Source organism: Varroa destructor, unplaced genomic scaffold, assembly GCF_002443255.2.
Source record: "Varroa destructor unplaced genomic scaffold, Vdes_3.0 BEIS01000002.1, whole genome shotgun sequence".
NCBI lineage: Eukaryota > Metazoa > Arthropoda > Arachnida > Mesostigmata > Varroidae > Varroa > Varroa destructor.
Window position 1 is genome coordinate 43827552 of NW_019211455.1, and position 18883 is coordinate 43846434.

Consider the following 18883-nt stretch of genomic DNA (forward strand, 5'->3'; position numbering starts at 1 on the left):
TGGTGAGTAATGACGTAGGCCAGAGATGGAAAACGTTCAATGTAATATTTGGCATTCGGCTACGAACGTGTATTTGTTTTGTTAGACGAAGGAAGTGGCTTGACGCCGAATGGTGGAGTAATGCCTCCTGGTGGTGATAGCTTTTTTTGCCCCACGGCCCCCGCGGACGGCACAGGTGGCACGGGTAGTGGCTGCCCGATGTGTAGCTGGTGGACGTTACTTGGTACGTTTATATTTCGCTGTGGAAGGGCGGCGGTGGCCCTGTTTACGGTTTGCTGACGTTGAGCCCACCGCCTGCCGCCCCGTGGGCATCACTTACACTTAGACTTTGTCTTTGTGTCAGCTGCTGGGCTTGTCTCGATCGAACATTGCCTTTCGAGGAAAGGTGGCCAAGCGTGACAAATATCTGCTGAAACGTTGGTTTCCTTTAAAGCCACGGACAACGACCATAGCCTTTAATATCTTAGGGAATATTTGCAGAAATCCAGTGACATTAGAAACTTCAAAAAGACCAAGCAAGGTACTACGATGGCAAAAAAATCGTAGTCTGTAAGTGAGGAAAGACTGCTGTACCTGGAAACATATATTTTCATCAACAGATGAATCTATGGAAAATTTCCAGGCATAAGAAAGGATTTCAATGATGAGCAAAAATAAATGGCCTATACCTAGTCAGTTGGTGAACGCTATAAGATGAAATATTCGATTTATTAATTGCTTTATAGCCCCACTTGGGGCTTTTCTTTCTGATATATTTAGATTTATGAAATCATTCATTGAACAAAAGTTACAGGAACTACGTCATCTATTGCCTTGGAGAGGAGAGATGCCGCTTACAAAAGATACAAAAAAAAATTATATTAGACGCTATGACTATTTGCCAAGGATCAAAAACGTGAGCACATCGGAGAGGGTAAATCTATATAAGCCAAAATAGCTTATTTTTGAGAAAATATCAGTTAAAAACATTTATTGCCCGTATATAGCCCGTATAGCCCCACAAGGTGGGGTTATAAGTAAGGTTATAATGAAAATATATCAGCCGCTAATTATTTCATGCAAGGAGATCAGTTACTCAATAAAGCTATAAGGAAAACCTTTCTAAAGAACTAAAAAAAACTAAAAGGAACTGTGGCCATGACTAGCAAAGACAATGCTTCATAACGATTTAGTATCAAGTTAGATAGGACAAAGGCTATGACAGTTCTGCTGTGCAGTGCGAAGTCGGGTTTCGAAAAGCTTGCCCAGTAGTAGACCTACGAATTGTTCAACGGATGAGGGGGAATATAACAATGGGCACCCCGTCCTCCGAAGCTAATTCGACAGCACTGCTGTCGCTGAAAACTACAATGGCTAGGTATGGTTTTAATATAATTATCTATGATAAATTCTGATCAGTAATGGTAATTTAATTGAACTAGTCTTCTTTGACGATGCAGTGACTGTTAACAGTTACTTTAATATACTGGCCTGCATATGATGATGACGACGAATCTTCTTTTCAATAGCATGTAGCACTTGTGCACTGTTATCGTGATGAGAATTCTGATGACAATTTTTCAGACAAATGAATTGGATGAAGAGGTCTCGTAGAACAACCTTTCTTTCCACTCCCATACCTGATCCCAATGGGCTTTTCCTTGTAAAAATGCGCTTAAAGATAAGGTCTATACCAGAGAAGTGACGACATTAAAACACTGAAAAGCCGTAGTTGAACGAGTAAATTAATAGCCCATCATTATCAGTAGCGTATTGACCTGAAGGGTAACAGTTTTTGTATAACAGAAACTAAATTGACAGCTTCTGATCGTAACTGCTGATACTCCCGTTAACCCACCATTTTTATAGTGGAGGAAGGCCCATTTTTTTTCTGTAAGAAAACAGTAAACCGGTCATGGGGGAAGACAAGATGTCCTTTTGTTTGGCGATTCGAATTTAAATAAGTTATTGTTTTTCTCTTCACGTTGGAAAAGCAACTGCCAAGATCAAATACTTTCTTTGTTGCCCGAAATTGACAGTTGACGTTATTGCCGGTTTTCATACTGTCCTTACAAAATCCCAGGAAGATTTTCATGAGGTATACTAAACAGTTTTCAATAAGTATTATATTTGAAAAGTTCAAAAACTTATCAAAATGGCTTAAAAGATTATTTTTGATACACCGGAATTTTTCACGCAGAACTAAACAACTGTTTTAGAAAGGAATATATGAATTGTCAATTAAATCGTTTAAATAAGCTCCAAATATTAGTCTGTTTGAGATTTTTTTGCGCTTTTTGGACCTATTGGGAAATTTTTGGCCGTCTTAAGCCTCTGCATTTTTGGAACATTCCTCCTCCTCCAGTCACCTAAAGACCTCACCTAAATTGTACTTAAATAGAACTTTTTTTTTTTTATTTAAGTTGTATTTTAGATAGAACTAGTGCATTTGATCGACACTTCAACTGTTCTACCTACCAACATCGTTTGGCGTACGGTTAACGTATTTCAGAAACGACAAGTGAGTGCTTTAAATTTCGAATTGCATGAAATAGTAATTTTATTGGATAAATGAAAATATATAGCATATACATTTATTTGATTCATGTTCTAAAAAAATAACAATGTACGTTACTAGATACACACTGTATACTTTATTGACACGTGACTTTTTGACCTTCTATAGGTTACTTGTTCTTAACTCATCTTGTCTACACTCGACGCTCATCTTCAACAGAGATCCAAACTAGCCTTCAACCCAGCTCGATCCAGAAACTTACGATGTGGGAAACTATTTAATATGTGGCCAAACCCGAAACCGTAGCGTCCATGTAACCTTCTGCGTTGTGTATCCTCACTTGTCATAGTGATCGGTTATCTTGAAGCCATTTATCAAACCGGCCCGAACGTGTCGCGTGTCGAATTCAGCGCGGCAATGATCTTGTGACTCCAAAAGCGTAGTGATTGGATTGGTAAATGCGTGTCAAGGGACCCGTAGATTTCTACAGCGTAAAAAAAGTAATTTCTACAAGTGCAGCGATCATTACGATAAATTTAACAATCGTCATGTGAAATTCAAGTACCTTCCACAAGTCACGAGCAGCGTTTTACGGCAAAGAAGCATTGCCCTACAGAGTAGATACGATGTTTTGTCAATCCAAGAGCTTTTAATCTGAATATTAAAGATCGATCTTCTTCCGGCTGACTTTGCTAAGGTAAATCAAGCCGAAGTAGGCGTGCAGGGTGGCGCGCAAAACAAGAACAGAGGATAGGTTTAGACCTATAACATGAGAGAGATGTTCTCTGCTCAAATCGAAACGTCATTAAGAATAGATCGTCACGCGTTGAATCTATAAACATCAGGCAATCCAACAGTGGAAGATCGTGCCCAACTAGTGGGTTGTTCCCCTTCAAACACCGTTAGGAGAGTGATCGGGCCAGAAAGCAGAATAGCCACATCCGGTCAAAATTATCGTGCATGCTTAGGTCGGTCCCTTCTTTTTACAACATCTACGTCTTTAGTGCTTGTCGTCGCTGCAGGCCTCAACCTGAACTGGGCGGAACTTTAATTTGACACCATATGCATTCAGCAATATTTGTGGAGTTTAGGTTCGCACGAATCTATTGGAGCGTGCGGGACGACACGTTCATATTGGCTAAGATATTTACTCAGATAAAAGAAAACGTTTGATACGGATGTCTTTATGTTATCGTACATCGTACATGTTATATATCGTGCATGTCGTATATCGTACACGTTATCGTACGATATAACACATCTTTCTCGAATGCTGTTCTGAAAACGATCTGATACCTATCCCATTTGAGTTTTACTCTCATTTGACCCCCCCCCCCCCCCGGTAATTATTCGTGCCGTAAGGCGAGCGGGTTTTATCAAATCGATTTCTCGCCACATAGGTTTATCCATTAGTCATCGCTTACTTCTATACGGTTAGCTTTAATATTTAGTTAATGGCTGTAGAAATAGTCGCCCTAAATTTGAATGTATAACACAAGAAAGATAAATCGCCTGTCACAAGGTATCCGTATAAGGGGGACTTGATTAAATCACGTTGGGGTTTGCGAAGCTGGTAAATAATATTACTAAAAGAAAATTAGGATTATTTAAACGGAGCAGGGATAGTGACTATTTAGGAGGTAGGATGATTTGGTGAATGTATTTGTAAAATAAGTTTGTTATTATCATTGTGTCATTTTATCCTTCGAAAGCATATCAAGTCCCAAAAACGCTGGGTACCTTCACTCTCAATTTCCACAACAGTATAAAAGGAAGTTGTCGCAACTGCCTGAAACTTAATATACTACATACAATTTGAATCGAACTGATCAACAGATATAAACAGTTAATAATTGTGGCGAGTTCTCATAACGCACACTTGCACCATAATGCACTATGATACTCAACCGTATTACGAGCCCCAACTCATACGAGCCAACCCTAATCCAAGCCCAACAACTTTAGCATTATGCCCATCGCACGCCATAAACTTTCGCGTCATTAGTAGCAAAGATTATATTTAGCTGCTTATATAATTTGTCTGCGTTCTATCACCATCGTATACGCACTATGAAGCTAGGTGACGCTTAGGGATGCGCGCAAACATTGTTAGGTTTTCCGTGCCGGAAATTGCCTTTTGGTTACCTCCTCCTGATCTTCCTGTTGTCAGTTCGAAGGAAGAAATCTTCATGGAGGCCAACCCCGCTGACATTGCCGTCTTTTTGAAGTTCGCACTAGCCCGTCTTCCACCGATGCTGTAGGCGCGGCCGCTACCGCCGGCGGCGAACAGCCTAGTCATCCACCCCGTTTTAATCGTCCCTAAGTAGAATACAATTTATCCTTTATGGGATTCCTCAGCTACTATTTGGCTTTTTGTTACCTGGTTCTCGTGTGGAAAAAGTCGTTTGTGTCCGCTTTAGCTTGGCGCTCCCTTCCGTCTTCCGTCGGAGATGATCCGTTTAAAAAGTTGTGTACACATGTTCCCGTGCCATCAACGAAGTGGCTGGTCATGGCTAGCTATAACCTTCAACGTTTTTGCTGTTGATTTTTATGCTTCCCTCAGAGAAGGTTCCTTGGTACTAATATAACTTCGTGATGATGATAGCGGCCATCCATGACGTACACGATGTCGATTTTCTCAAACCCAGAAAGAAAAAAGGTTTTGCGCTATTGTGGATGGGGCATCACTGGTCTACGGGCGGACGGTGGCAACACTACACAGGGGAAATGCGGCATGACACTCAGCCCGAAATGGTCCGCTTATGCTGCGCCATAATGGATGCTCGTACCTGATTCCGATAGCTGTAGGCCTACTGAATTACGCGACTGCCATCACATCAACCAATGGACTCAGCCTAACGCTTTGTAAGACGGTTTGCAATTAAATGCATGCTCCGAAAAAAAGTTAAGCAAATAATAGCAGTGTGAACATGTCTTAGATGTTTTGCTCAAGTTACACTTATATTGATCAATCAAAATTAGTGTATATATGCCCCTAAGAAGAGTAGCATATTTGCGTTTGCAGGGGGTGCATTATAGAAATGATCACCTCTAAATGTTGTTCTCTATTAAATGTTTATTCTTTGGCGTAAGGCTGGGCGAATCTTAGTAAATATAGAGTAATAAATCTGCAGTAAATGGCTATAATGTCTGTGCAAAGCTTGATAAGAGCGACTCCAGGAAGTTTCGTCTTAATGTTGAACCGTCTATTGAAACAGGCTTGAGGAACATGTTTTGGATTCTTAAAAAGACTACTAAGTTTACAGAACTTAAAAATATTTTAGCTACGAAAGCTATGAGCCTGCACTTGAGCTAAAAGGGATGGATTAGCCAAATTATTTTGACTAATTAGATATATTAACTTCTGATGAACTTCCGTACTTAGCTAGATAAAATTCCCTTCATCATTTTGAAAAGAACTTAAGCAGCTAGGTACACCATATATATATGGCACTTTTCTCATTTCTAATTACCCATACTTGTATCTAAATTTGAGTTTCACCCTCTCAGGCTGCTCGGCCATTTTACATGACACGATGAAATACTTTTGTGTTGTTGCTATCAGTACCGTATAATCTATGCATGCCGCAGATTCCCCTGATATTGAACAAGGGAAATGCCATGACCTGGTTCTTGAGCCTCGTACTGAGGAAATGCCGTTAGCGTTCAAGGATTCAACTTTTTACTGCCCGCTTCCGACATTTCTGCCGTTTCCCAATCCCGTTTTTGTCGATCCTTTCGTTTCGCTAGCCTCTGACTCGTTTCTATCGAGGCCGCATCTTCATTGAATTCCACTTTTTCATATCATGTGTACACAACTTCAGCCTCTACACCTTTTCCTCGCGTGTGGCGGTCGATTCATATCGATTGTCGGCCGAAGCTCAAACAAGTAGCCTTGTGCGAAATATGAGCGCGTTCATATTTCTTGTGGAATGACGCGTACCGCTTTTTCGACGTAAAACGGAAGGAAGAACAAGACATTTAGCGAAACGTATCGCTTCGGCCGAAAAGGACGAATCGATTATATATCGTTTTCGCTATGATGGTATTACATTCACCATTCGTTTGTGGACAAAAGGAATCTGGCATGAACGAACCAGAGTTCCAGAAGTATCTCCTTGTACGTAAACGTGCGTGCATGTGCCTGCTTTTCCATCGTTCTAACATGTTGCTTGTCATTTTCAGAAGTATATTTGGCGAAAGCTTCGAATTTGAGATGAAATCCTCGTTATCGTACCGTCTTGGTTTTCTCTTCGTCTCGCCCAAGGTATACCAAAGCCGTAGACCTGCTTGAGAAAAGCAGACGATTCGGTTAATTCAAACTAGAGCCGCCGATTTCATGAACCAAACGTATCACTTGCAAATATTTACAGATTTCTACGGTTTCTCTCTTTATCTACAGCCATGCACCTCTCTTGGTTTTGGTCGCTAGGCGCGCTGCGATTTTTCCGTTTTTTCTTAAACGCGGGCATTCGCTCAGCCTTGACGCCATACCAAAACGAGTGGATCGAGATAGCCCAGCCAGGCCACCTCGATCCCATTTCGTCATTTCCCTCTTCTCATGGGTCTTCGTCTTCAAAATACTATAATATTTGCTCAGTTTGTTCGGTCTAGTCAACGACTGCGCCTTCGAATTCTAAGGAGTCTCTGAGAACTTAAGAGAAAGAAGGAAGAGCAGAGATTTCCGCCTCTCGCTTCGTTGCCCGTAAGCACATGACGATATGTATGATATGACTGACGAAAGCAGAGTACATGCGAAACGTGCAGACGCTGTATGATTAACAAGAAAGAAGAAGCAGGAGGCACCCAACTGTTGGTGGTGCTGCTTGCGCGGGAACCTTATTCACTACCCGATGAAATGTGTAACTGCTGCCAGTACTCGACGAGCTGAGGAGTTTCTTCCTCCAAGAAGGAGTCTTGAGGGTATTTCCAGCGGACAAAGATTGAGTTCTGCGTGAATCCAGAGTTCAGTGAAACGCGGTAAGCAAGCAAAATGTGTGCCTACAGTAAGGTTCGCAAGAACACAAATCAACGGAATAGCGCTTATATCGAAGCGCATACTTGACGTAATGAAACGGGTCGCTGAGCAGTGCTAGAAACTATCCTTTTTAGCAAATTGGTGGCTGGTTGTCATGCCTCGCCCATCGTGGCGCCGATTCCGGCAGAGCTAACAGATATCGACGTGTTGACATCATTTCCACGAGCGACTGCCGTTATGGATAGGATATTGGCAATGGCAGATCCCTTGCGCTCCTTCGCAAGAGAGTGTAATACCCAGAAAAATATCGGAAGTGTGCTCGTCTCGTGTGTTGACATAGTTAGAGCGGATGCCTGGGGAGAGAACATACCAATATATACGGCATGACCGAGGTAATATTCTCAGCAGGCGATACGGATGAAGGTCAACGTTAAGGTATAAACCCCACAGTCCATACAAGAGCTCTACGATAGCGAAAAATGGGTTGGCACGTCATAGCTTTTATTCTTAGTTTGTTATTTTTTCCGCGGCACAACTTGCTCGAACTTCTGTGCAAGGATTAGCGTTATTGGCTGCACATTAAACTCTCATCATAAAGGCACTTCGTAGTGTTTTTAGTCAAAAACAAGTGAAAAAAATACTCCGTCGCAATTTTTTGGTCATATTATAAAAGCATTCGATTATGATATATGTATTATGCAACATTATCTTATAATTTCATGAACATTTTATACAATTATAACTCCCGGTAACTCTTCGTTATCGATTTCTACGTCTGAGTCCATACTATCAACTTTTCACTATATGGAACTTCCTGATGCAAGAAATGCCTTAATTTCCAATAATCAAAATCTTAGTTATGAATTATCTTATCGATTTCTCCCTCACAGGTCATCTTGATTCACTTAAGTAAATGAGATGTTCTATTTTCCCGTTTCCTAACGTCACTACTGATTTCACTGAATATTAGGTACGTGTATGGTACAGTTAATAAGCTATGTCTGCATATAAAAATAGATTGCAGAGGAGTCAGATTGTCATAGCGCAGAAGCTTCATCGATTAAAAACTTGTACTTCATAAATCGGTGGTACGCTTAAACCATCAAGCCAACCCTTCGGTGTGAATTGATGGAGAATCACGGTTTAGCAAAGCGAGCCTCTTTTTAGTTTAGACAATATTCCTATACATGGTGCCTTTAAGTATTACTGTTCCAGCGAATTTGTTCACTTGAAAGTGTTTACTTACTTAAACTTAAAGAGTTATTGTATTTGCAAAACGTCTTGAAATTGGTCCGTTTTAGGCTGAGAAGCCTTTATTGGAGCTATTAATGTTCTCAGAGACCTTACTTACTGTAAATATCTTTCATAAATAAAAGACCTATCTCATACAGTGAGACTGCAATATCGGCATTATATTGTTAGTGGATATAAAAAGGAAAGTTAAAGAAACACGAGGTTTGGTAAAGTAATATCATTTGTAAAATTATTAGTAGAAATAAACTTAAGTGGATGCATCATAGTAAAAAAACAGAATCATTCTCAAGGTCCTAGTCAGATTATTTCTGACAGGCATCGAATGTCAAACGAGTATGGGGTGTTCGTGGTAGTCAAGGGATAGCAAAGAAGCAAGAGTATCCGAGAACGATCAAACCTATTGTCGTAAAACGTTAGCCGTGAATAAGCCAAGCCCATGATAGCATCGTTCATTTTTGTTCGGGCGGGCATTGCCCACATCATACAATCTAATGTCGTTTTGCTTAGAATGACAGACATAGAGCATGAGGACAGATAACCCGGTGGCACCACCATATTCGCTCAAGCCAGAATCGCAAATATTAATTGGCGCATACGACCACACCTGACGCACTAGCAATGAACAAAGCTGGAAGAGGACAAAACCGAATTTTTCGTGGTATTGCCATCTCATCCGATTGACACGGCAGGCTTTGTAGATAACGTCCAACCGAACGCCAACCAATGAGTAAAACAAGGTATAGCTTAAAATGGAACACGGAAGACGAAATTGGCTTTATTATCGATTTTGTAAGAAACTTCGAGGAGCAATTTTTTTCCCTGTCGTCACAGTATAGAATCATGAAATCTCTGGTTGAACACCGAAGGTAGATTAATCTGCGACCTTTCGAAAAGTTTACATATCCATAGTGATATTGTTCAAGCAAGTATTACTCAAAATGTCTGCCTTCAAAAGGTCAAGGTCGCCTATGCAATACATTTATTTAGTTGTTCGGGACTAAGTAGTCAAAAACACGATACCAAATAAGGTGGTACATCAACATATGTTAGATATACTCTCTGTTATTAAATTAAATTTACGTTGAAGCACTGCGGGATCTTCCCAATAGTTGTATACCTGTGATTTGCATTGCGATATCTGGCCTTATTAATAACAACTTATTTGAGAACATCGACGGTAAGATATGCGGCACTGTTTACGGCATGGCAGCAATCCGAAGCTCAAATCTGGAAGCTATTGAAGCCTTCCTTAGTAATATTGTTATGTAGGTTGCTTCTATAATGCACGACAAGAGTTTTCATCTGTTCTAGGGTCGGTTCCTACTAGCTTTTCTTCTTTTGACTTCATTCTTGTAGTTCACGCTGCGTTTTGCCTATAGTCTTCCGCGAAACAAGGATCTAATTTTTCGTTTCAAGTGCTGAGTTATAATGACGTCGTTCGCGGTTGTTAAACTCTGAAGTCCCGTTCTTAAGGTGAATGCATTAGTGCTAACATGTTGTTTTCCCGAAAGTTCCGTAACCTTCAAAAAACAAACTTTACCGGTAAGCGTTGACTTTCAACCTCAAATGGTGTATTTGCCTCTGAACATACTATTCTCCAGTTGCTTTCAGTAGGTTCGTAGACGTGAAAAATTCTATGAAAATATTTACTGAATTGTGTCTGTTAATAGTATGTAGTTTAAAAGTTATTCAAAGTTTTCAAGCTTTGAAATAACTACAGACAAGTTAATACTTAACAAATAGCCTAATGTTAAGCGCGTAACCTGGGTATGCACGTGCATTGCGTGCATTTATTTGCTGCAGGAACCATTTTTGGAAATATTCATTTGCTTAACTGTTAGTTAATAACAGCTACCTCTTAGCCGATTTATGGTCATCGTAGCGTATGCTGTGACAACATCGAAGATACGCTTTCACCATCCGCAGCCATTACCCCGCCTGCTCTGCCAGCTCTCTTACATTAATTCTAACCGGTGACTAAACGGGATCCGGAACACAAAAAATCCCGAAACCGCCAATCCGTTCGCCCAATCTGTCGTGTCACCCGCTCACCACACTAACAGGGCTCTAGCGCCTTTTACTGCACCATTTTTATCACGTCCGCAAAAGCAACGGCGACAGCGATGGCAGCGACGGCCGCAGTAAGTGCGTCAAAGGTGTCGTTGACCTTTCGCCCAAATGATACTAACTAACACGACAGAGCGGAACGAAAAAGAACGCCTGCTATAGGACCTCCTGGTCTTCGCTTTGGCTCTAGCCACCAACTACTATCGCAGGGAATGTTGCATGTTCTTCTGTACGCAAAGCCTTGAACGAGAATGCACGTCCTTTCGGTTTCGACCTTCTTTTCTGCAATTTACCTCTCTGCCATGAGCTAGCTGTGCCACAAGGGAAATGTAATGGCCCGCAGACTTCAGTACCGCACCAATAACGGCTAGGCGAAACGTTAGAGTGGCTTGCTCACTCAGTAAAATTACGTATCCCTCAACGCCGCTGAGTACACGTTCTAATCCACATAATGCTCATTTCCGAATGATCAAATACACACAAGTGCACAACCGTAGACCCCCCCCCCCTCGTAAAACCTCTGGCAGCTTTTTCGTCCTTTCCCTTGCATTGCCTCCCGTCCACATTAGCTTATTTTTTAGCAGTTGAACACGATATCGAGTGACCCGCGAAGCCTCCGGTGTTACCATTCTAGCAGTATTATGGTGCGATGGATCGAAGGTCACCAGCATTTGGGCGCACTATGGCGTCTTTTTATGGTGCACGCACAACCACAGCGTACGTCTACGCAGTCCCAAAGACAAATAAATGTACAATGCTGCCACATAATATTTTCATCTAATTATTGGCACTGAGCCAGGGCATGCAGTCATTCAGCCCTTGTCGCATGAGGCCGACCACCGGGGTTGTGCAATTAGTTTCACGTATTGCTCCCCTTATTCAAACTGTTCTCAACCCCCTTTTAGAATTTGCTGCTATTTCTCCGAACGCCGCTTAGTTCGCTTTGGCCGCGCTTTTGCCGTCTCGTCACGATGAGTCTGTCCATTGGCGTTTGCGGGACATCGACAATCGAATTAACAATTGGAAAAGCAGTTTTTAACCGGGTAAGATAGTTTATCTTTTATGTCACTACGAGAGCCATTCTTAAGGTGTCCATAAAGGAGGCAAACGAAAGGATAAGCGGATAGATGCTTATGTAAGTGTTTCCTCAATGGAGTTAACAAGATTATGAACAGATAGACGTAAGAAGAAGTCTATACTAAGTGTTTTTACATTACGTTTCGAAGCTGTTCACCTGATGGTGATTACTGGAGATGTTGAGCAGCGTAAGTAACTGCAACTTAACTGGATAACATTTACATTTTTGCACACATATTTGTTTAATGCACATAGTTCTTTAATGTACGAAATTTGATCTAGGCAAATTTATCTTAAGCAAGCTATTTTGTGTACTCTTTTTCTAATACGCGATATAAGCTATGTAAGTCGCAGGAATGTTTGCCACAACTATCGTTCTAAGAAAAAATTCTGATTTCTTTACCTACAAATCTTCTGGGACCCAGATAAGATTTACTTTTAAAAAACACTATAAACAAACGCCGATTCTACATATTCTTATCTTGAAAAAGATGTATAAGTGCAGCAGCATGAACTGCTTCAACAACAGATATTAATAACATTATAGCTTTCAGTAAAATTCAGTCCTAGGGATTTTTTTCGGATGGGCCAGCTATCAAATAAAATACGTACCCTTCCAACAAGAAAGGTGCTAATGACAACCTTTTTCTCCTTTCTCTCCCAGAATACATTATGTCTCTAGCCTCACTTATGCACGGTGCTTTGCAGAATCTATCTGACTTTAAAAATGACACTAATGTCTAGATAACGTTCTTTGTTCGCATCGGTTGTGCCATACGGGTTGTTAACTAACGCGTGCGGTGCATTACATTCACAAATCCCATTTCTGTGTTTCTGGGTATCCGCATCGATGCGTCCGCATTATAACGAATGTAGCTAAGGTGTTCCCTTTCCGGTACAAGGGTAGCATCAACATCAGCATATGACAGCAGTAGCAGCCGAAGCCTCTTTCTGAAGACCACAGTTGTTTATCGCACTGTTGCTCATTCGTGACGTTTCTTCGTTCTCCGGTCTAATGCATTGAGACCTTGTTTCATTTTGGACAAGTAACGTGGATGTTCTAATTGTTGTCTTACCCTAAGCAAAAGTACTTCAACTTCGAACTATCGAACAGGGCTCAGTACCAACAAAGAAGACCTTATCTGACCTCATTACTGGCGGATTCCCCTTGTGTGTGAGGGCGGCTTTTCGTGGATTCGGATTCGGTGACTATGGCGGAATACGATGGTCTAAAGCGGAATATAGTCGCAGTCAATATCCCTAGACCGTCGTATTGGGACGCTCGATAGCAACACAAAGAAAAAAGCTCTGCCATTAAATTGCAGTAGAAACGGAACCGTGTGCAGGGTATAGAGTATGTAAGCGTTTGATATGAGTCTAGTTGGCGGCCAATTTTCAAGTCAAGAAAACAAAGAGGTCAAGGGGAGGAAGGGGAAGAGGCTCATCAGCCCATGCCATGTCAGTGCGTGAGTCGGCTGAGGCTAGTTTAAACCGATATTGCTGCGGAGTCAGAAGAAAGGTATTATAAGTACGCTAGACTAAGTTGTAAGGAATAACGGGTGTATGTTAAAGGAACCAAAAAAGTAAGCAGTCGAAGGAAAACTTATATAATACGCATAAAATTCGGTATGTTTGTATACCGGAAATCGATGTTCAGCTGTACACGTCATTATTTAAGGACCAATATGATAGAAGGTTGAATTTGGGATTAACTTCACATTTTTGTGTATGCGTTTGAGCTTCATAAATGGTGGTGCGGGCAGAGAAAATCATATTAAAATAGTACGTTGGGAAGAAAATAAACGAATAATAATATCAATACTAATAAAATATAATAATAATAATAATAATAAAAAATAAATAAAAAATAAAATAAATAATAAAAATAAAATCAATACTGCAATCGTCTGTTATTCAGACAAGCTCATATCAAACATGTATCCTACTTGAAAAAAATTTGAGTGTTAAAAGAACACATGGCTTTTACCATGCTGGAAGGCCCTTCCAAAGGAAAATCGTTTTACATACGAACACCAATGCACGCCCAACCTATATGGCCTGTATTGCAGTATTCAAACTTTTCTCTCCGTGCTATTTGAATCGAACGACCAACTATATCACAGTCGCTAACTTACGGCAAAAAAAAGATTATCGCGTTTACAGTGGCTACTGTCGCTTCACGGTACTACGTTTTGACTTTGACGGGTGCGTGACGCCGTACCATTTTGGCATTGCGTGACCCGCGTCTATGTGGGCAATTGGCATAGGCCATAATACAACACAAATAGGAATGTATAGTTGCTATCTGAAAAGCAAATTTTTAAAGCATTTTCGTCAACACGTTTCCTGCAAGTAGCTATTATCCAATGGTATGAACGTAATAAGTACTAACTTTTCTAATTGTACAGTTCCCATCGTAAGCGTTTCCATCGAGAGCCTTCGTTACTCAACGATTAGAACTGCATCGGAGACATATCACTACCTTTCAACCATAAACATAATGAGCCATTAAGCTATCTTCCTTTCTTTCCCACCAACTTACCATTATTAGCCGGCGATTATACATACCTTCCCAGCGCCTGCGCTAATATTCTGTCGCAACTCGCGAAATACTCGGTCGTCTTTTTCGGAACATTCGTTTATAGTTAGACCTGCTTTACTCATATCTTTACCAACTGCAGACACATTATTTCGCGAGGACCCCCCCCCCCCCCAAACGACTCCCCCAATGTCTTCATCAGTTACTACCAATTCAGCTCCTTCTCCGTTTTGCCGTATCAGATTTTGGCTCTCTCAGCCGGGCAGCAATTGCCATTCGTAATTTGCCCTCTGTGTGCTTATTACATATATAGATCACAGCTATGTCGTTAGCATGAATTTACTAACCTTTACTAGACTATGCCCTACTGTATCTTCACAAAATATATGGTGCCTATATTTTGGTGTCAGTGAATAACGACAGCAATGACCGTCGTTGGCGTTGTGCTGTGGGGGTGATTTCCGTTGAGGCCCCTGCGGATATCCACGAACGGAGTTGAGAAGCGAACGATGGCTTCGAGAGCGATGGGTCCCAATATGGAAAATGGGAGACTTTCCTGCTTTTCTCCCTATCCGATCTGCCTGGCAAAGTGAGAAGAGATAAAATTGCTGCAATTTATGCCGCATCCATACGCCCGTACGCGGAGTTTGGTTACCCCTACATTTTCTATGGGAGCTGGTATTATTTATTATCCCGACATCTTATAAGGGCGGTACGTCCGAGCGGTCGCCGATGCTCTATAGCAGCAAAGTTATGTTGCACCAGCGTGTACGTGGCGCATTTAGTGCACAAGGATTTAGCGATATTGGGAAACGAGGCCGTGAGCAGGCAAAATGCAGCTAGCAAGAGGTTGCAGGTTACAATTTTTGCCTGCCGCTAGCTAACACACATCCATAGATGACTGTTTTATAGGAGAAGATGGAACTGGATTCCAGTCCTAGACTATGCGGGTATATCGTCAGTCTCTAATTCATAGTAGCTCTTGGCGGGTGGATTCCTGCTCTGTCTTATTCTCGCTGCAGCCGCTGTCAACGCTTGTGATAACAATGGCTGTGTCGGTTTTTGACGGTGTTGGCAGTGTATTTGCGATCCGAACGGCCACTCACTATTGCAATGGGTGTATAACCCTCACAAAGACCATGTACGGGTGTCGAAATGGAATATAGGGGTTTTCAGCTAGTGTCACGCACAGCTTTTCTACCACCCTCAATGGAGTTAGGTCAGTGGGCCGACAATTTGTGCCCAGATGGCACCTTAACCGCCCTTGCAGCCCTTTTTTTTACCAGCGGCGTTAGCAACCATATGGTCTTATAAGCCGCTATCCCGTGATCATTTGGTTGAACTGAGCTAAAGCCGAGCTGCCGTGGTAGGAATGGGCACGGTTGCTAACGCGTTCGTAAGTGCGCAATAAGGAAAAAAGCCCGCAGGGAAATGGCGTGATATAGTTGGAGCCAGTATCATAATCTAAGAAATAGACGGCGTTGAGGTGAGAGGTGCAACGCGTAGTAACAGGCCACTCATATGAATGGTTCCAGAATTGCACCAAAAAAAGGAAATGCAGCGGACTCGCTGGAGGGAATCAATAAATGATTTGAGCTGCAACGAAACCTGCCGAAAATGAGGACAGAAACGCGGCAAATTCATCGCATGAGCGTCTGTAGCCCGCAGAATTAGAGATCAACTTGAGATGAAGATGGCTTCCCGTCATGTTTCTGGCGCAATAACAGGCACGTACCGAACCGATAGCTTCAGGTGCCGATATATGTAAGTAGTCAAAAAAAGTTTTAACTTAAACATGTAGTAAGCGGATTTTACTGATATAATAACGCACACGTTGATCAGTACTATTATAAGTTTAGTCTAGTTCAACGTTCACTTATTATTTCATAGTCGTTTGTAAAAACCGTTATTAATACCGTAAAAGAAAGCATTGATACGTCAACGTAACACATGAACTTTGGATATCGCCCTAAAAAACATTATTAATTATTAAATTAATTGAAAACGTGCCGTATTCATTAGATCTAACTCGTTGTGATCTTTCCCTGTTCCATATGCCGAAAGCTTTGCTTAAAGGGCAAATATTGTATTTAAAAAAAGCACCCGTTCATGCGTTACGCTGGAAACTTCTTAAATAACATATATATATATATACGTGTGCCGAACTCGTTGGCTTATAAAAAGCTTGCAAATTTTACGGTGCGGTTACATGCGAACTTCGATTCAGATACGGACGACATCATTCAAGCAGATCTAAGAAGGAGAATTACAAATGCTTTTTTTTTCCTATATTTGTAGCAGCCATTAAAATGTATACTTTTTTTTTTTTTTTTTTTAATATTTATGTGATTACGACAAAGTAAATGAGATTATTAATTGCTAATCTTTTTCTTAGCTTGCTATTTACAATACGGTCCAGAATTATACGTTTCGATGATGCCTGAAGGAACTGGGCTTCTACTAAAGGACACTCGCGTCAAAAGATGTGCACGATATAATAACGTTACGTAAAAAAAAACTCCGAAGAAATCTTGTACCACCGGTAACTGTTTACCCAGACCAAAATATCGTACAGACATTGGCACATTATTTTCTCTCGGTTTGCTGTCCAGTGTGCAATTTATATACATCCTATTATTACCCTTATTGTAGAGATACAACGACTTGGCGCTCTAACGTTGGGACGTTACTGCTGATGGTTTTTAATATATCCAATGGTACTGTGTTCGAATTCTGTAACCAAGACCAGTTACCTTTCATTTTCTTAGAGTAGTGGATAACTAGCAAACTGGACATAGTGGCAGTATATATATGTATATACAATACAGAAGGTATATAGATGTATTTAGATGTATGCTAGTAATACAATTATTATATCAATGTTGAATTGGAGATCGGTGCAATGTCATTTTATAATCTCACAAAGACGATAATAGAGCATTGGCCTTATTTTAGACCCTTTACGAGGTCGCGGGTCAGGTTCCCAAAATTTAACTGTAAGTTTTTGCAATATTATGTTTGCTTATTCGGTCCGCAGGCTGTCGTCTTTTGTCGTATCGCAAAAGGAAATAAAAAAATGTGACTTCCAAGGCGGATATTAATCGCTGACAGACTTCAATGAAGACGACAGTGACAATGGTTAAGAGCTACAGCAGCTTCGATTAGATTTAGATAAGGAAATGCCGTTGACCATTGTGGAAATTCTATAGGTAGGAGAAAAAATTGTACGAGTTCGAATTAAGACAAAACCTAAGTGCAAAAAGACTCTCGTAAGGCCGAAGGCCTTGTTAGCGACAGTAGTGACCGGTCTCGAGATTGAGTAACGTGAGCCTTTTTCTAGCGACAGTGTATGTAATGATTAGGCTTGCAGCTGTCCTAAAACGATCTTTTGCACGCATATGAAAGCTGTCTAAATGCATCGTCAGCCGTGAAGCTTATTGTGTGGATATTGCTTTCACTGCTGGGTGCTAATGCTGGGACGATCGCAGCGTTTTGGGAAAAGGTTCTCAGCACCAGCTGGTCCTATTAAACATTGGCCTGTTGGTTTTACTTGCTAGAGCTAGGTAAAGAGTGGAGTCACTGGGACGATAGCTGCTATCGTGAACAGCTTGGATGGCAACGATGAACTTTCAAGGCTCTCCAGGTCATCGATCCTTCAAGAAAAGGGTGTTTTTTTGCTTCTCGACCGGCCAAGTGCTTCGTTCAACCAAACAATTATAGTGGTAGAGCTCTTATAACCTAATTTTAAAGCCTAACAAAGACAAGACAAGGCCAAACTTTCCATTGCTTTCTCAGTCCAATCGTTTATCAAATAGATTAATTTTTACTATTATTGATGAAATATTACTCGTGTTTTTATATAACTGGTAGCAAATGCAGCTCTAAACTGCAGCTTAATCCAAAGCCAGCAAAGTTACATATGAATCGTTTCAGGTTTTTATAAAGATTGGAAAATATTTACCCACGACGAGATTATTGCCTTTTGGAGATTGTTTATTTTTTCCCATCGGCTATTATTTCGTTCGCATTTTGTTACGGCAATGCTATCTCTATAGTAAGTGCTGAATATTACTGAAACTACTATATATTTTCTACGGGGAGGTATTTTAGAGAATCTTGTTTGAAGCATTTTGTTAAGTGGTGTCAAGCCAACGACACACATGAAATCTTCCCACTCAAGAATTGATCAATCATGAAATAAAATAACACTAATAACTTTTAATATAGTCTTAACTTACTGCTTAACTATCTTCACTAAAAGCCTTACCACATCACTGTTGAAACCTAAGATTTCAAATTAAAGTTTTTTCAAAACTGCTTATGTATACGAAGTCGAAGGAACGGAATACTTACGTTTAAGAAAAAAGAATATAAACATTCAGTAAATTTAGTACCTCGTTTTCTTCAAATGAATTATAACAACATAATTTTACTTACAATATCGGACGGCCTGACCTCTAGTAGTTTTTCG

The 18883-nt window shown here is 40.8% G+C and overlaps 1 long non-coding RNA gene across 1 annotated transcript in view; it reads left to right on the forward strand.

Moving 5' to 3' along the window:
• LOC147757858 (uncharacterized) overlaps window positions 1-18634 on the forward strand; it is a 40506-nt gene extending 21872 nt beyond the window's left edge. The window contains exons 3-6 of the long non-coding RNA XR_015320458.1: window positions 2414-2500; window positions 2666-2997; window positions 15948-16176; window positions 16808-18634. This is a non-coding gene — a long non-coding RNA (uncharacterized LOC147757858). The remainder of the gene's footprint in view (window positions 1-2413; window positions 2501-2665; window positions 2998-15947; window positions 16177-16807) is intronic.
• Window positions 18635-18883: the final 249 nt, after the last annotated feature.